The sequence below is a fragment of the Lynx canadensis genome, chromosome C2 (genome assembly GCF_007474595.2).
Source record: "Lynx canadensis isolate LIC74 chromosome C2, mLynCan4.pri.v2, whole genome shotgun sequence".
NCBI lineage: Eukaryota > Metazoa > Chordata > Mammalia > Carnivora > Felidae > Lynx > Lynx canadensis.
The window spans coordinates 2,306,558-2,318,782 of record NC_044311.2 but is presented as its reverse complement, the minus strand read 5'-3'; positions in this window follow the sequence as shown (position 1 = coordinate 2,318,782).

The window sequence follows — 12,225 nt, the reverse complement described above, 5'->3', positions numbered from 1 at the left end:
GCGTAGCGAGCCAATCAATGGTCTCCTGGACATGTGCCACTTTCAGGGGACCCTAGGTCTTCCCCGTCGCATTAGAGCAGGGTTTCTGAATGACCAATGTGGGGAAAAACTCATAAAGGAGAACCGCATGCAATAAAGGATCCAAAAATTGGAAAGTAGCTTCCAACTGCTGCCTCCCGGCTGCTGTGTTTCAGGGGGAGGAGGCGTCAGGAAATCTGTTTTGGAAAACCGCCTTTTACTGAAGCATTTGGTATTGAGTCCTTCCCTAGTTCCTATTCAGTTGCCTCTTATTCGCCCCTAGTTTCTAAGTCCTTTGGTAAAGGGTTTGTATAATTAAACATTTTTGTTGTTTTTTATTTTGGAGTAACTTGGTGCTGACCTTCCTCCCTTCGCCCTCTCCCCCCAACCACCCAACAAACCACCCTTTAAACACCAAAGACAACTGGTTTTAAATGCTTACGAAACTTTATTTTGAAGAAATGGGTCTTGGAAATTCTTAGAAATGTTCTCGGAAACCTGGGACGAGTTACTTCAGGTAGTCACTACCTTTGAGTCTCCCATCTGTGTTCTGATCTGCCCTTCCCGGGGCCCCCGTAAGTGGGGGGCTCACGGGACCCGAGTGAGAACTTCTCTTGGTGAGTGGCGGTAACGGGAAACTCCTGAGTTAGCATTTCTCTGTGGATTTGGTTGTAAAGCCAGGGTTTCCACACGGGACCGAAATGATCGGGTCTTAGTTAATAGACTGACCAGTTTGCAGGCTCAAAGCTAGTAGGTCCCCCCTCCGGAATCAGTGTGGAGGTACGAGGTGCTGCCTCTTGCCCTCGGGGCGGGACACCTCCTTACCTTCCTGCACCCAAAACTGGGCGTCGCTGCCATTTGAGAAGCATGGTCACACTTGGGAAGCTTTTGTTTCTAAAACACTGGCCATCTGTGGCTGCCCATGATTGACTCCTGACCCACAGGGATCGGTGCGAAGCACTTTGGAGTGTGTTTGTTGTACAAGGTGGAATGCTCCAAATCAAAGAGCGAGGAGAAGAGCCAACATTTGGAACTCTGGTGTGAGTGAGGCCGTTCAAAATAAGGGTTTTTAACTGGATATCTCCTGCCCGTTTATGAGGTGATGCTAGGGTAGGTAGGAATTGGGTCGAGGAGAGGAGTCTTGAACTTGAACATGGTGAAAAGATAAGGTCGTGGGTGCTGCGAAGGAGGAAGGAGTATAAACTGTTTCTAATGAGTAAATGTGCTGTTCAGACAATAATCCCCATGTTTGTCTGATCTGGTCAGGTGGCAGGGTGGCATGGGGCGCAAGGTCGGTTTATGCTTGGACAAGATCCCAATTGGATTTGGGTATGTAAGTTTGGGTATCGAGATGGCTAAATAAACCATGGATAAAAACCACTTTTGGTTGACAGAGTTGACATTTCAGAAGTGTTAGTCTTTAAAAATAAAGAAAAAAAAAGTCTTCTCTCTGTAAACTTGGTCACGAGAAGCAGTGCTGTCTGGGAAACCTGTGCTCTCGTGTGGCCGGCAGGTGGCAGGTGATTTCGCCGGAGCCCGTGGTCCCGGGTGGTCCCCAAGTGCACGCGAGCTCCTTGATTGACGGATGCCCTTAAGTCTAACTTATTTGGGGAAACACCTACAAGGGTACCATAAACAATCTAAATTGTGTGTTGGGCCAAAAGAGTCGCCAGATTTGAGGCACTTTGATGGAGTTCTAAGAGAATGGCTTGAGATTGGCTCGTTCGGTTTCGTTCTAGTTAAGCCAAAGCTTAATGATTTCAGGAGGGAAGTCTTTTGAGGCTTGAAGCAGCAGAATACTGTTTGTGTATGTGTCGTCTTCCCTTTTGGAAGATTCTACAATTGTTGTGTTCTGGTAGATAGCGAAAGATACGCCAAAGTTCTACGCTTGTTTTTCTGTTTCAAAACAAAAATCCAGTGGTGCCAAAAAGTACTTAGGGTATTTATTGAAAACATCACTCTCGATTTTCCCACAGTCTGGGGCTGTATAAAAGTCAAACGCTTGTACTCCGGGTGAGGATGCCCTACAGCCAGGCCCTCCTGGAACTCGAGCTCTCTCTGGCTTCCTGCAGGCCAACGGCACGGGACGCCCATCCCCTTCCACACCACACCATTTGCTCGTGTTTAGTTTCTACCTCACTTGTGGCGAAAGTCATCTACCTCATGTTAGCATCTAACGGGTCTCTGAAAGGCATAGTATTAGTCCCTGGGAGGGTGGGGGGAGGGGGGGGCGGTGGGAAGCTACCTCTGGAAGAAAACGTTTTTCTAAATCCAGAACTGATTTCTCCCAGGAGAAACGTTTGATTGACCTTGAAAAAGAAGCTTTGAGACCAGATATTCCCGTACTCAGGCCAGCGTAGTCCTCAATCCCAAGTATTACTTACGATCTGGCCTTTCCACCCCAGTAGAAAGTACGCGCGCCATTACCTGGTCGCTCAGTATTATGAAACTACTGGTCCGCCTGACCTGTGTGAGGACCTAACTGCAAATGAAGACCTTTAGGTCTCTTTCTCTCTTCAAGAGAAAAATATTTTATCTATAGTTTGAATGTCTGCAAATGTACCCTTTTAGGAGCAATTCTAAGGATCTAGTTGCAAACCTCAAATATTCGAAGGGAACAGGAATCCTTTAGCCTTCACGATTGTACGTGTACCTTTTCCGGACCCAGCAGGATGTTCATCACCAATCACCAGGACCTTGCGGCGGCCACTGCTTTACTGAACAGTGACTGGGTGAAGTGTGTGTTGCTCTTTTGTTTTGTGTTTAATTGTTTTGTTTTCCTACCAAAGGTAACATGTTGACGGGTTGTTCTTTCCTTTGTTCTTTTTTTTGTTTATTAAATACTTGATGAAGTCGAAGCACATTACCATGATATGCTGTGTTGTGTCTCCACCTCTCTCCTTCCCCTAGTCCATTTTTGTTTCGGTTGGAAGAGAGGGTCCTAAGACCACTGTAATTGCTACGAATTGGGTTTAAAAATGTCATGGTGAAGAAATACCTCAGTGATGTCTATTTTTAAAACCGATCTTACGGGTTCACAAGCCAGCCTGGTGGGATGTTTTCCATCATCACTTAACCAGTAATGGTTCTAAAAGTTTTGTGTATCCACACGGTCTTAGACCTCCTTTTAATGATTGTATTAACTCCCAAGCTCAGGTAGTATTTTCCTTAAGGCTCTGTCTCGGAGCACACTGACTGAATGTTAACGTGTGTAGCAAAGCGTTTACTTTCTTTAAATAACCAGCTCTGTCTTAGTCCTTTATGTGTCTAGCAGTCTGTAGTTGGTTTTTCTTCAGAGGAAGATTTTTCACGTTGCTGGGATGTTCTTGTTTCTAGGGTGGTAAGGTTTCTTTCCTCCCCCCGGCCCCCCATTCTTTTCCCTTAAAATCAATGCAGGTGAGAGGGTGGGCGGTGGGTACGGGACGTTGCTTTTAAACTAGCATGTTAGTTATAATTGGGTGGGTGGGAGGGTAGTATTTTTTTTTTTTTAATGAATCTTGCTTAATACTGTCCATTAGCTGTCATGCCCAGTCAGCAAAATAATTCAGTGTAGAACACGTGACTTTTTTTTTTTTTTTGGTTTTGTTTTGTTTTTTGTGAAAAAGGTTGAATGCGGAATTGGAGAGATTAATATGGGCGTGTTGCCAGATGTTAGAATGACTAAGTTAAACCTTTTGATTTTTTTTTTTTTTTCTTTTAATTTGTCCAAGGCAGACCTGATGAAAGGAGTATTCCCCACCAGAAACCATCCTGCAAGCCTGTCTGGGGTGCTGCCTTTTGACACTTTCTTGAACGGGCGTGACAGGGGTGCCGCAGAACCCGTCAATTAAGTGAAGCGTGGGGAAGCCAAGGTTTCCCCCCAAACCTTTAAAGTGGGTTTTTGCTTGGGGTGGGTTTTTCCACCCTCTGAATTTTTACTTTTAAATCTTAGATGCTGTCCTGCAGGCTGCAGGCATGACAGGCAATGAGCAGGCAAAGAGCCAACGGGAAAGTGTTCGAAAACTCGTGTGTTAGCTAACAAGGCTTCTGAATGTATCGCTGTGGTCCACAGAGAAGGCTGGAGAAGGTAGCAAGGAGATGCTGTATCAGCTACTACAGCCTTAAAACAAAGTTGGTGTCTCTTTGGACTTTAAAATTGTTCCTATGCAGCTTATTTTATTTTTGTTGAATCAAATAAACAAGAGGGTTTTTCCATGGAAATCTGTGTCTGTGTGATCTTTGCATCCAGAATAAACGGGGGGTGTGGGGGTGTGGGGGTGTGGTGCTCCACAGAAAGGAAATCTGTGAGGAGGGGGGCCCAGAGTTGCAGTCTGGCCAGATTGGGTCCACGCAGGGTTTTCCAAAGGGTGGATCCTAGCTTTTTTTTTTTTTTTTTTTTTTTTTTAAAGGGAACGTGAGGTAGCCCAGATGTTTTCACAGCTGGACTTCTGCGTTCTGGGGGATTTGGGGTCTGGGAGCCCCAGGTCTGCCTTCTCAAGAGCTGAGGAGCAGACATCCCTATAGAGGGACAAGGGTTTTTTCCCAGTGACCACAGTTCCCCTTGTCCCCACACATGCCACTGCCCTGAGGGAGGGGGCGGCCTCCTCTGCCTGGGATGATGGGAACCAACTCTGGGGGCTGAGCTTCGCCCTGAGAAAAAAGTGAGCCGCTCACTCGAGCGGCCCGTCATCGGCAGAGGACCAGAGACCCCAGGTGGACAGACTTCTTGAGCTCAGTGTGTTTACAGCTCCCTTGGAACTGAGTGCTCCCCAGCTTGACTCACCTGCTCAGTGTCTCTCCTCAAACAGCCTAGCTTTGGCCTTTGGATGGAGTTGAGCAGTGCGCTGTGATCCGCCGCGTTCCTCAGGGTTCCTCCTGTCCTGTGTCCCTTTCCCGCCATGGGGAGAGTTCAGAGGCCCCGCTGCGGCTGGGTCTTCCCCTGTTCGAGTGCCTGCCATAGGGAACCTCTGCTCTTCCCTTCACTTGACCTCACGTTAGCAGTGGCCATTGGAAGGTTTTTTTGCCCGTGGCTCAGTCGGTTGAGTGTCCGACTTCAGCTCTGGTCACGATAATCACGGTTCGTGAGTCAAGCTCCGCGTCACGCTCTGCTGTCGGCTCAGAGCCAACTTCAGCCCCTCGGTTCCCCCTACCCTGACCTCTGCCCTTCCCCCACTCGCTCTTGCTCTGTCTCAAAAATAAACATTTACAAATATAAAAGAGTGGGGGGTTTTGCCCCAGTGATCCCATCTTCAAAACTGACACCTCCCGAGTAGCAGCTTTCCTGAAGACTCCAGATGGAAATAGAATGTGGAGCCTGAGTCCCTGCCCCTCTTCTCCATTTCCTTCTCCAGGTCCCTCACTTCTATCCTTTTACCTCTAGCCGAACACAATGGGAGGCGCTCTTCAAATGTAAAAAGTTGGATGGGTGCACTTTTTTTTTTTTTTTTTTTTTAAAGGAAAGGAATCCCCTTAATCCTCTGGAGGATCTAGGAAAAGTTGCTGATAAAATGAGGCAGGACCCATTTCTGCGGGGAGCGCCGGGAAGGAAAGCACTAGAACAAATCACCTTCCCCCCATGGCCTTCAGTCTCTTCCACTGAGTGAGGTGAGCTGGAGGGACCCAAACCTGAGGGTGACTATGCTCCTTTGCAGGCAGCTGGTCACTGAGGCTGCCCTTCTGGAATGTTGGCAGCCAGTTACCATACTACATAGGAGGTCACCGGAACCCGCATTCGTTGCCGGTGAGATGGTAAAGTGCTACACTTTGGGGACACATCTGGCCGGTTTCTGGGTGTTGAGCAGGACCCCTCGTGGATGTATGTCCGAGATAAGACCCGTCCACACAAGAACCAGGCCGTGCGGTGTTCATCGTCACGCTGTTCACGGTAGCCAGAAAGTGGAAACAAGCCAAATGTGTCTCAATGACTGCGTGCGTAAAATGTGTATTCTTACAACGGACTCTTATTCAGCCGTGGAAAAGAATGAAGCACTGGTACACGTTATTGTGTGGGTGAGCCTTGGAGATGTGACAGAAGCCAGCTGGACAGGATTTCCCCTACACGAAACAGCCGAAGTAGGCACCTTACAGAGACGAAACAGGTTTCCAGTTGCTGGGAGTTTGGGGAGAATTGGCAGTGACTGCTGTGGGTTTGTTTTTGTAAGACACTTATTAAAAAAGATTTTTAACCTTGTGTCTTTTTTTTAAGGTTTTATTTATTTTTGAGAGAGCCCGTGTGGGGGAGGGACAGGGGAGTGGACAGGATCCGAAGTGGCCTCCACACCGGATAGCGAGCAACAATGAACCGCAAGATAACGACGTGAGCCCGTCAGACACAGATGGGCTGAGCCACCCAGCCTCCCCTTAAAGCTTTTATTTTTAAGTAATCTCTGCACCCAACGTGGGGCTCGAACCCACGATCCTGAGATCAAAAGTCGCATGCTCTACTGAATGAGCCAGCCAGATGCCCACGTAAAACATTTTTTAAATGAGCCCAAGGTACAGAGACTTCCTATATCCCCCGCGTACACAGCCTTCCTACATCATCAACATCCTCCCGGGGTTTCTTTTGGGGGTGATGGAAACGGTCCGGAATTAGATAATCATGATAGTTTTCTAACAAAGTAGGTGACTTTTATGATCCGTGAATCTTCACATGAAAAGGCACAGGTAACCGGTAGAGAAGTCAATACGTGTGACTACGTTAAAAACCTCCGTTAAATGAAAAGTTCGGATCGCCTTTCCTGGCCTCCTTGTGTTGACGGTCCTGTGTGGGTACTTCTGCCCCGCAGGCTGTGGGCTGCAGTCACAGACGCGGTGCCACCTGCTGGCTAAAGTTATTTCATTGCAGGACTGTGGCCCCTCTCCCGAGGCCACAGGCAATACTGTGCTGAAAGGCAGCCAGAATCTGGGAGCGAGGCCGACCCAGGGTAGCACACCCAGCCAACCAGCCGGTACTTACGACCAAAGTCTGTACAGTCATTTTTTTAAATGTTTAAGAAACCTGCCCAGTGAACAATACCAAAAAGTGAAAGAAAAAGAAGAGCCTCAGGGGGAGGGTGTGACAAACCAAAGAACTGATACCCAGCGTAAAGAACTACAAATCAGTAAGGGAACGTAGCTGGTTTTTATTTTTTATCATTTTTTGAAGTTTTATTGAAGCGTTCTCTACACCCAGCATGGGGCTCAAACTCACGAGACCCCAAGATCCAGAGTCGCACACTCTTCAACTGAGCCAGCGGGTGCCCCAACATAACCTCCTTTTTACAAGCCGATAAAGGATGTGGCTAAATAATTTACAGCGCTCAACTCTACCAGGAGTCCGGGAGATACCGGCTCGAGCAGCAATAAGGTACCATTTTATGCCCTTCAACTTGATAAAAACGTAAGTCCATTTAGAGCAAGTGTTGGTTAGAAATCGGAGCTGCCCACAGCTGGTGGGAGTATAGCCCCTTCCCAGCAGAATTTGTCAGTATCTTCTAAAGCTGGAGATCGGGGGGTACACTTAGGTCCAGCAGTCTCACCTTCAGGAATCCGCTGTGGAGAGATTCTAGCACATCGGGACATACAGGGTGACCCTGTTGCTCGGAGGAGGTCACCCCAAGTGTCTTGTCAATGGTGGGAGACAAGAGTACATTTCGTCTGTTTACTCAATGGAAGTCACAATGGGTGACTGGGAGCCGTGTCGATGCATCTGAAAATCATACTATTGAGTGAAAAGAGCAAATTCCAGAACGACTGGACAGTGTACCTTTTACGTAATTGAAGAAAAGCACAAAACAGGGCTAGGTATCTGTTACAAATTTTTGTTCGGGGAGCATTAAGCACCTCGGCGGGCTGCAGGTTGAATTTTTTGCTAGTTTTTCTCAAAACTCACAGAAATGTGCACGAAAAACAGTTGCATTTTGGGTGTATTAAATGCTAGTACGTGGCACTGTCAGCTAGGAGACATCAAATCCCTTGCTAAGCAAGCCAAAGCGTAGCACTATACGTTCGGGGAGAAAGAGTTGTCACAGGGAAGCAAAAACCAAACTTTTCAACGTGTCCAAGGAAAAGGGCGTGAAGGAGGGGTGAGGAGGGGTAAGTCTCTAGGTCTCTCGTGGAAAGGAAATCTCTTGAAGCCATTCACCCCCACTTTGTACCACTCTATTCTTTCTAGAAAAGCAAAGTTCTGTCATTGTTCCTGTCTGTCTTTTGTTGTCGTGTTTTACGAAGTCAGAATCTTTCAGTTGAACTGAAAGAGATTCCTGGAAGTAGGCTGGCCGAGTGAGTTTCAAGCTTCCTTACTATGTGCTTTGTTACTCTTCTAGCTCCTCGGTCCTCCTGGGCCTTTCCTTCCTTTCATACTTCTTTCGGCTTGATTAAAGATTTTGAAAACTATTCTGTTTTGTCCCACTACCTCTGAAACTATACATTCCCTTTCTTACTCCTGTAGTGGCCACTGACAAACTTGCGGAGGCTGAACCGGTACAACTTTCAAGGATCCAAAATTATGAGTACAATGGATGTAAAAGTGAATATGGAGAAAGGGAAAAGGAGTCACAACTAATTATAACTTTTAAAATGTGGATGAATACCACAGTTATCACAAAATTAAAGGGAGGGGCGCCTGGGTGGCTCCATTGGCTGAGCGTCTGACTTCGGCTCAGGTCCCGGTCTCACTGTTCGTGAGTTCAAGTCCCACGTCAGGCCCTGTGCTGTCAGTGCAGAGCCGGCTTCAGAGCCTCTGTCTCCCTCTCTCTCTGCCCCTGCCCTGTGCGTGCGTTCGCTCTCTCTTGCTCTCTCTCTCTCTCTCTCTCAAAATAAGCATTTAAAAACAAACAAAACAAAATTTAATGAAAACATTTATTATTAACTGCCAACACATCTCTGTAATACTTTACCCCCATACATTTTTGTCCCCAGACCCTTTAACTGCCTCTTCGTAGGGCAACGATATTTTATAATCTCATATATGAGATTATAAATATTATTCAGGGGAAAAGAAAAACCCTCTGGAAGGATTGATTGAAATTTTATTTTTGATTACTGGTCATTTAAGGACATTTCTTTCAGGTTCATCGCTCATTGTCGTGACTGCCTCCTGTCCCTTGTTCAGTGTGTTTGGGGTGCTGAGGGGAGAGAGACAGACCCCGAGGGAACACGGGCACGCAAGCCTAGGTCCCCCTGCTCCTGGGATTCCTTGTCAGGCTGCATCCTCCCTACCTGGTCGTGGATGAGGGTCAATAACTCAAAGGCGGTCTTTGAGGGGGAAGATGCGGTCCACGCATCCTGCGGTCAGATGCGTGCTGTGCTCGCTCAGTGAGACCCGGCGCGGGTGTTGGTGGCTGAATAGAAACAGCGCTGGCCGACCTGGGCCTGCCTGTAGCTTCAGGACCGCCACGCCGAGGCTGGCTTCTCGAAGGAGACAGAAGACAGACCTCATTAGCTTCGTGCCGGAACTGCTGAAACTGCCCCTGGGAAATGATCAGTTTGTTTGTTTGTTTGGTTTCCTTCCTTCCTTCCTTCCTTCCTTCCTTCCTTCCTTCCTTCCCTCCCTCCCTCCCTCCCTCCCTCCCTTTCTCTCTAATAGACCTCATTAGCTTCGTGGTCAAACTGCCTCTGGTAAATTATCAGCTCTTTCTTTCTTTCTTTCTTTCTTTTCTTTCTTTCCTTCTTGCTTGCTTTCTCTCTCTCTCTCTCCCCCTCCCCCTCACTCTTTCTTTCCTTTCTTTCTTTTCTCCTTTCCTCCCTTCCTTCCTTCCTCCCTCCCTCTCTCTTTCTCTCTCTCTTTTTAAAACTTTTTTTTAATGTTTATTTATTTTTGAGAGAGAGAGGGAGACTCTCTGAGGATCTGCGCTGACAGCCGAGAGCCCGACACGGGGCTCAAACTCACCTACCGTGAGATCGTGACCCAAGCTGAAGTTGGGAGCTTAACTGACGGGAACCACCCAGGCGCCCCTCTTTCTCTTTGAAAGATCTCATTAGCTTCGTGGTCAAACTGCCTCTGGCAAATTACCAGTTTTTTCTTTCTTCCTTCCTCCCTCCCTTCCTCCATTCTTCCTTCTTTAGTGAGTTCTATGCCCAGTGTGGGGCTTGAACTCACCACCCTGAGATTAAGAGTTGGCTGCTGCACTGAGCCAGTCAGGCGCTCCAGCCAGTATCTTTTTAAGTATTGATTCTGCCTCATTCCCTCTTCTGTCTCTAGGGTCTTATTGAATGAGTGTTAGGTCTTCTCCTGTATCATTCATATCTCTTACCTTTGCTTCTATATTTCTGCCTTTTGTCTTTCTTAGCTTTGTTTTTTTTTCTTTTATTTATTTACTTATTTTTATTTTTCAATGTTTATGTATTAAAAAAATTTTTTTGATGTTTATTTATTTTTGAAGGAGAGTGAGACAGAGCATGAGGGGGGAGGGGCAGAGAGAGAGGGAGACACAGAATCCGAAGCAGCTCCAGGCTCTGAGCTGTCAGCACACAGCCCGACGAGGGGCTCGAACCCGTAAACCACAAGATCATGACCTGAGCTGAAGTCAGACGCTTAAACAACTGAGCCACCCAGGCGCCCCTAATGTTTATGTATTTTTGACAGAGAGAGGAGAGAGAGAGAAGAGAGGAGAGAGAGAGAGAGAGAGCTGGCACAGGGAGACAGAGGATCTGAGGCAGGCTCTGCTCTGACAGCAGAGAGCCCGTGGTGCGGCTCAAACTCACCAACTGTGGGATCGTGACCTGAGCCAAAGTTGGACCTTTAACCAGCTGAGCCACCCAGACGTCCCTTTTTGGATTTTTTAAAAATCCAGTTCACAAAATCTCTCCTAAGTTGTGTCTACACTGCTCTTAAGCTCATATATTGAGTTCTTGATCTTCAGTTTTTATATTTTTCAGTTGTTGAAATTTTAATCTGCTAGATCTTTTTTTTATTGTGGTAAAAACACATTAAATGACCCTCTTAACCATGTTTTAAAATGTTCATTTACTGGGGCGCCTGGGTGGCTCAGTCGGTTGAGCGTCCGACTTCGGCTCAGGTCATGATCTCACGGTCTGTGAGTTCGAGCCCCGCGTCGGGCTCTGTGCTGACAGCTCAGAGCCTGGAGCCTGTTTCAGATTCTGTATCTCCCTCTCTCTCTGCTCCTCCCCTGTTCATGCTCTCTCTCTGTCTCAAAAATAAATAAATAAATGTTAAAAAAAAAATTAAAAATAAAATAAAATAAAATAAAATGTTCATTTACTTTGAGAGAGAGAGAGAGAAGCAGGCTTCTCGCTATCAGCTCAGAACTGTCGGGGGGGGGGGGGCTCATTCTCACGAACCGTGAGGTCATGACCTGAGCCGAAATCAAGAATCGGACACTTAACCGACTGAGCCACCCAGGTGCCACTCATCTTCACCATTGTCAAGTGTCCACTTCAGTAGTGTTAAGTGTATTCACATTATTTTTTTTTTAAGATGTTATTTTTAAGTAATCTCTACACCCAGTGTGGACCTTGTCAAACTCGCAACCTGGAGATAAGAGTCTCATGCCAGCCGAGCCCGCCAAGTCCCCTACAGTCACATTATCGTACAGCTGATCCTAGAACTTTTTTATCTTGTAAAACTGAAACTCCATATCCATTACACACTAATCGTCCTGTCCTCTCCCCCAGCCCTTGGTAACCCTTTTCCATTTTCTGTTTCTACAATTTTGACTACTTAAGATATTTCATATGGGTGAGATCATACAGTATTTGTCTTTTTGTCATTGGCTTATTTCATTTAGCATAATATCCTTTAGCACGGGACAGGATTTCCTTTTTTATGGCTGTGTTATATTTCACGGTATGCATAAACCACATTTTCTTTTTTGGTTTTTTAATTTTTTAATGTTTATTTATTTTTGAGAGACAGAGACAGCGCATGAGCAAGAGAAGGGCAGAGAGAGAGAGAGGGAGACGCAGAATCCGAAGCAGGCTCCAGGCTCTGAGCTGTCAGCACAGAGCCCAAGGCGGGGCTCGAACCCAGGAGCCATGAGATCATGACCTGAGCTGAAGTCAGACACTCAACCAACTGAGCCACCCAGGTGCCCCTAAACCACATTTTCTTTCTTTATCCACTGATGAACATTTGGGTTGCTACCTCTTGGCTATTGCAAATAATGCTGAAAGGAACGTAGGCATGCAAATATCTCTTTGAGGTCCTACTTTGAATTCTTTGGATATATACCCAGAATTGGGATTGCTTGATCATGTGGCAATTCTATTCTTAATTTTTTGAGGGCC